This window comes from Alosa pseudoharengus, unplaced genomic scaffold (genome assembly GCF_046254945.1).
Source record: "Alosa pseudoharengus isolate Yale_2024_CS ecotype anadromous, Long Island Sound unplaced genomic scaffold, YU_APseudo_1.1 YU_APseudo_1.1_scf_19, whole genome shotgun sequence".
NCBI classification, from domain to species: Eukaryota; Metazoa; Chordata; class Actinopteri; order Clupeiformes; family Clupeidae; genus Alosa; species Alosa pseudoharengus.
In genome coordinates this window covers 4,591,267-4,598,766 of record NW_027468657.1, presented here as the reverse complement: position 1 = coordinate 4,598,766, position 7,500 = coordinate 4,591,267, and the positions used below count along the sequence as shown (strand labels likewise).

At 49.7% G+C, this 7,500-nt stretch overlaps 1 pseudogene; it reads right to left on the bottom strand.

The window, feature by feature from the left end:
• The window catches only part of LOC143133277 (vesicular glutamate transporter 2.1-like), a 26,891-nt pseudogene that overhangs the window by 8,996 nt on the left and 10,395 nt on the right, over positions 1-7,500 (bottom strand).

Below are 7,500 nucleotides of genomic sequence, written 5' to 3'. Positions count from 1 at the left end.
CACACACACACACACACACACACACACACGCAGTTACAGTTACAGAGTTACGCCAGGGCGTCTTAAACTTCTACAACACACACACACACACACACACACACAAACACGCAGTTACAGTTACAGAGTTACGCCAGGGCGTCTTAAACTTCTACAACACACACACACACACACACAGTTAGAGTTACACATGCACAAACCTGGGTAATGGTAAAAAGCTCCTTAACCACTACACTACCACCACTACTGCATGCTAGCCCAGCTCCTTAACCACTACGCTACCACACTACTGCATGCTAGCCCAGCTCCTTAACCACTACGCTACCACCACTACTGCATGCTAGCCCAGCTCCTTAACCACTACACTACCACACTACTGCAGGCTAGCCCAGCTCCTTAACCACTACACTACCACACTACTGCAGGCTAGCCCAGCTCCTTAACCACTACACTACCACCACTACTGCATGCTAGCCCAGCTCCTTAACCACTACACTACCACCACTACTGCATGCTCACTACCACACTACTGCATGCTAGCCCAGCTCCTTAACCACTACGCTACCACCACTACTGCATGCTAGCCCAGCTCCTTAACCACTACGCTACCACCACTACTGCATGCTAGCCCAGCTCCTTAACCACTACGCTACCACCACTACTGCATGCTAGCCCAGCTCCTTAACCACTACACTACCACACTACTGCATGCTAGCCCAGCTCCTTAACCACTACACTACCACACTACTGCATGCTAGCCCAGCTCCTTAACCACTACACTACCACACTACTGCATGCTAGCCCAGCTCCTTCATCACTACGCTACCGCACTGCTACATGCTAGCCCAGCTCCTTAACCACTACGCTACCACCACTACTGCATGCTAGCCCAGCTCCTTAACCACCACACTACCACACTACTGCATGCTAGCCCAGCTCCTTCATCACTACGCTACCGCACTGCTACATGCTAGCCCAGCTCCTTAACCACTACGCTACCACCACTACTGCATGCTAGCCCAGCTCCTTAACCACTACACTACCACACTACTGCATGCTAGCCCAGCTCCTTAACCACTACACTACCACCACTACTGCATGCTAGCCCAGCTCCTTAACCACTACACTACCACACTACTGCATGCTAGCCCAGCTCCTTAACCACTACGCTACCACCACTACTGCATGCTAGCCCAGCTCCTTAACCACTACGCTACCACCACTACTGCATGCTAGCCCAGCTCCTTAACCACTACACTACCACACTACTGCATGCTAGCCCAGCTCCTTAACCACTACACTACCACACTACTGCATGCTAGCCCAGCTCCTTAACCACTACACTACCACACTACTGCATGCTAGCCCAGCTCCTTCATCACTACGCTACCGCACTGCTACATGCTAGCCCAGCTCCTTAACCACTACGCTACCACCACTACTGCATGCTAGCCCAGCTCCTTAACCACCACACTACCACACTACTGCATGCTAGCCCAGCTCCTTCATCACTACGCTACCGCACTGCTACATGCTAGCCCAGCTCCTTAACCACTACGCTACCACCACTACTGCATGCTAGCCCAGCTCCTTAACCACTACACTACCACACTACTGCATGCTAGCCCAGCTCCTTAACCACTACACTACCACCACTACTGCATGCTAGCCCAGCTCCTTAACCACTACACTACCACACTACTGCATGCTAGCCCAGCTCCTTAACCACTACGCTACCACCACTACTGCATGCTAGCCCAGCTCCTTAACCACTACGCTACCACCACTACTGCATGCTAGCCCAGCTCCTTAACCACTACGCTACCACCACTACTGCATGCTAGCCCAGCTCCTTAACCACTACACTACCACACTACTGCATGCTAGCCCAGCTCCTTAACCACTACACTACCACACTACTGCATGCTAGCCCAGCTCCTTAACCACTACGCTACCACCACTACTGCATGCTAGCCCAGCTCCTTCATCACTACGCTACCGCACTGCTACATGCTAGCCCAGCTCCTTAACCACTACGCTACCACCACTACTGCATGCTAGCCCAGCTCCTTAACCACCACACTACCACACTACTGCATGCTAGCCCAGCTCCTTCATCACTACGCTACCGCACTGCTACATGCTAGCCCAGCTCCTTAACCACTACGCTACCACCACTACTGCATGCTAGCCCAGCTCCTTAACCACCACACTACCACACTACTGCATGCTAGCCCAGCCCCTTAACCACTACGCTACCACCACTACTGCATGCTAGCCCAGCTCCTTAACCACTACGCTACAGCCACCTACTGCATGCTAGCCCAGCTCCTTAACCACTACACTACCACACTACTGCATGCTAGCCCAGCTCCTTCATCCCTACGCTACCGCACTGCTACATGCTAGCCCAGCTCCTTAACCACTACGCTACCACTACCAGAACCCAGTTAGTGGAGAGCTCTAAATGTTCTTTCTGCATTGTTATTTTCATCATCAGATGCAGATCAACAGTCAGCCGTACACTAGTCAACAGAAGTCCAGCAGTGTTGGTGAAGCTACCGCTACACACACTGCACTGACTGGAGCTACAGATGCCCATTGATCGGTCAGACCTTATCAGACGTTGTACAGTCCGCTTGGTCTGTGGTCCCTATTAGAGATTCTGGTAAGACTGTACACAACCTAATGCTAATGTGTGTGTGTGTGTGTGTGTGTGTGAGAGAGAGAGAGAGAGAGAGAGCCTGAGAGCCTACCTGTGAGAGTCTACCTGTTTTTTAAATCCTAAGTAGGGCAGAGCTCTTTTACTGTAATTCAGTTCATCTTCAAAAGGGATCTGTGTTTATTTTCAAGGAGAGGGTCCTGATAACATCAGCTGACTGCAGAATCTAGCCAGTGGAGCAGAGAACAGAAGAGGAGAGGAGGAGAGGAGAAGAGGAAAGTAGAGGAAAGGAGAGGAGGAGAGGGGAGGACAGGAAAGGAGAAGACAGGAGAGGGGAGGAGAGGATAGGAAATGAGAGGAGGAGAGGAGGAAAGTAGAGGAGAGGAGGAGAGGGGAGAGCTGAGGAGGAGAGGAATGGATATTAAGGAAAGGATAGAGCGTCCGGTGTGGTGCAGAGGTGATGAAGAGGATGGTGTGGTGCAGTGGTGATGAAGATGATGGTGTGGTGCAGAGGTGATGAAGATGATAGTGTGATGAAGAGGTGATAAAGAGGATGGTGTGATGAAGAGTATGGTGTGGTGCAGAGGATGGTGTGATGAAGAGGATGGTGTGATGAAGAGGATGGTGTGATGAAGAGGTGATGAAGAGGATGGTGTGATGAAGAGTATGTTGTGATGAAGAGTATGGTGTGATGAAGATGATGGTGTGATGAAGAGGTGATGAAGAGTATGGTGTGATGAAGAGGATGGTGTGATGAAGAGTATGGTGTGATGAAGAGTATGGTGTGATGAAGATGATGGTGTGATGAAGAGGTGATGAAGAGGATGGTGTGATGAAGAGTATGGTGTGATGAAGAGTATGGTGTGATGAAGAGGTGATGAAGAGTATGGTGTGATGAAGGCTGACCTCAGCAGGGCCCAGCAGCTTGGCGCTCTCCCCGATGCTCTCCTCGATGTAGGTGCGCTCCTCTTCTGTGATGGTGGGGTGCACCGCAGGACTCTCATACGACACCAGGATCCAGAACATGTACCAGAAGATACCGAAACAGCCTACATGGGAGAGAGGAGGGGGGGAGGGAGGGAGAGGGAGGAGAGAGAAGGGGAGGGAGGAGAAAGGGAGGAGAGAGAGAGAAAGGGAGAGGGAGGGGAGGGAGAGCAAGAGACAAACAGACATGAAGGGAGAGTGAGTGAGAGAAAAATTGATAGAGAGGGAGAGAGAGAGAGTGAGAGAGAAAACATGATAGAGAGGGTGAGAGAGGGAGAGAGAGAGAACATGATAGAGAGGGAGAGTGAGAGAAAACATGATAGAGAGGGTGAGAGAGGGAGAGAGAGAGAGAACATGATAGAGAGGGAGAGAGAGAGAGGGAGAGAGAAAACATGATAGAGAGGGAGAGGGAGAGAAAACATGATAAAGAGTGAGAGAGAAAACATGATAGAGAGGGAGAGAGAGAGAAAACATGATAGAGAGGGTGAGAGAGGGAGAGAGAGAGAACATGATAGAGAGGGAGAGAGAGAGAGTGAGAGAGAAAACATGATAGAGAGGGAGAGAGAGAGAACATGATAGAGAGGGAGAGAGAGAGAGTGAGAGAGAAAACATGATAGAGAGGGAGAGAGAGTGAATGAGGGAAAGAGAGTAGACCAGCTGGTTTAGAGTTATCAGATATTTGACACTGCCAATTAACACACAATACATTGACACTGCCCATGTAACTGTGGTTGTAATTCGTCCGCCGCTCACGGCCCTCGAACCCGCCACCTCAGCACACACCGGCATGGGAGTCGAACGCTCTAACCACTGAGCTAAAAGCCCAGGCCTCCCACTCAGCGGTTAGAAGCATTCTTAAAGCTGCAGTTGGCAAGTCTGACAGATTGAGGGGACTTAACCAAAATTGTGAATGTTTACAACTCTCCTGCACTCCCCCATTAGCACCGAGCATTTCCTCATCGAGTTTGTGCTCGGCAGTGCGCACCAGTCTGCACCAGACTGTGATTGACAGTCAGATCTCACACAGCCCTGCTCTGATTGGACCAGAAGAACCGGGAGCTGTGGATTTTTGCAAAACAAATAACAGGCTCTAGACCAGGGGTGTCAAGGCCCAGGGGCCAGATCAGGCCCGCCAGCAGGTTTCATACGGCCCCCCAGATGATTTGGTTGGAGGGAAAATTTGAAAAAAAGATCACATCCAATTATCTTCAACAATGTGTAATGTGTAAGGTTAGGGGTGTGAGGATTTACACGAGCAACTAGCACGCTAGCTCAGTTTGCCGTTACACCCATTAACACACAAAACAACACAATCAGGCATCAGCACACCACCACGTCAGAACCCAAACACACTGATAGCACACGTCTGCTAACATGATTAACTCTGTGACCTCTGACCTATTTCCCCATCTCTCCCCTCATCACACAGCCAGTAATCCAATATGGTGTGTGTGTGTGTGTGTGGGGGGGGGGTTATTGGGACAGGCTACGGACTCGTGGAAACATCCAGGAATGAATCAATACACACGCGGCCCACATCAGCACATTCATCTGAGCTCCACTGGAATATTCACACACACACACACACACATACACACACACACACACACACACACACACACACACACATACACACACACACACACACACACACACACACACACACGTACACACACACACACACACACACACACACACAAACACACACATACAGGCATGCACGCACACACTTAACACACCGTAAAGATAAAAGACAGAGGACCAGCCAGAGTATTGCACGAGGATCCCAGCCAGAGGCATGGCAATGACAGCTCCCGCATAGGACCCTGAGAGAGAGAGAGAGAGAGAGAGAGAGAGAGAGAGAGGGAGAGAGACAGAGAGAGAGAGGGAGAGAGAGGGAGAGGGAGAGAGAGAGAGAGAGAGAGAGAGGGAGAGATATGGGGAGAGGGAGATAGAGAGAGAGAGAGAGAGAGAGAGAGAGAGAGAGAGAGAGAGAGAGAGGAGAAGAGAGAGAGAGGAGAAGAGAGAGAGGGAGAGAGAGAGAGAGAGGGAGAGAGAGAGAGAGATAGAGGAGAAGAGAGAGAGGAGAAGAGAGAGAGAGAGAGGAGAAGAGAGAGAGAGAGGGACAGAGGGAGTAGGAAATGTAAAACATTAGAGATTTGTTATCAGTGTATTAGTACAGTTTAGAAAATATAGTGAAGGCAACACCTCCGTCCCACACACACACACACACACACACACACACACACACACACACACACACACACACACACACACAATCAGCAGGTGAAGGACAGGGAGGTGTGTGCTGACTCACCACAGAAGGACGTAGTGGCCAATCGGCTCCTCTCCAGGGGTGGGGCCCACTTACTCCAGATCCCATGACACGCTGGGTAGGTCACACCCTGAGGAGGAGAGGAGGAGAGAGGACGTTAGTATAGCGTTATTATGACGTTGGTATGGCGTTATTATGACGTTAGTATGGCGTTATTATGACGTTAGTGTGGCGTTATTATGACATTAGTATGGCGTTATTATGACGTTAGTGTGGCGTTATTATGACGTTGGTATGGCGCTATTATGACGTTGGTATGGCGCTATTATGACGTTAGTATGGCATTATTATAACGTTGGTATGGCGCTATTATGACGTTGGTATGGCGCTATTATGACGTTAGTATGGCATTATTATGACGTTGGTATGGCGCTATTATGACGTTAGTATGGCATTATTATGACGTTGGTATGGCGCTATTATGACGTTAGTGTGGCGTTAATATGACGAACGCTGCAGTCTAACACATGAGAACGCTGCAGTCTAACACATGAGAACGCTGCAGTCTAACACATGAGAATGCTGCCGTCTAACAGAACACATGAGAATGCTGCAGTCTAACACATGAGAACGCTGCCGTCTAACACATGAGAACGCCGCAGTCTAACACATGAGAACGCTGCAGTCTAACACATGAGAATGCTGCCGTCTAACAGAACACATGAGAACGCTGCAGTCTAACACATGAGAACGCTGCCGTCTAACACATGAGAACGCCGCAGTCTAACACATGAGAACGCTGCAGTCTAACACATGAGAACGCCGCAGTCTAACACATGAGAATGCTGCCGTCTAACAGAACACATGAGAACGCTGCAGTCTAACACATGAGAACGCTGCAGTCTAACACATGAGAACCCTGCAGTCTAACACATGAGAACGCTGCAGTCTAACACATGAGAACCCTGCAGTCTAACACATGAGAACGCTGCATTCTAACACATGAGAACGCTGCAGTCTAACCCATGAGAACGCTGCAGTCTAACCCATGAGAACGCTGCAGTCTAACAGAACACATGAGAACGCTGCAGTCTAACACATGAGAACGCTGCATTCTAACAGAACACATGAGAACCCTGCAGTCTAACAGAACACATGAGAACCCTGCAGTCTAACACATGAGAACGCTGCAGTCTAACACATGAGAACGCTGCATTCTAACAGAACACATGAGAACGCTGCAGTCTAACAGAACACATGAGAACGCTGCAGTCTAACAGAACACATGAGAACCCTGCAGTCTAACACATGAGAACGCTGCAGTCTAACACATGAGAACGCTGCATTCTAACAGAACACATGAGAACGCTGCAGTCTAACAGAACACATGAGAACCCTGCAGTCTAACACATGAGAACGCTGCAGTCTAACACGGGTGGAACACATGAGAACGCTGCAATCAAACACATCAGAACGCTGCATTCTAACAGAACACATGAGAACGCTGCAGTTTAACATGGGTGGAACACACAAGAACGCTGCAGTCTAACGCGGTTTTAAGAGATCTTAATGAGACCTATAA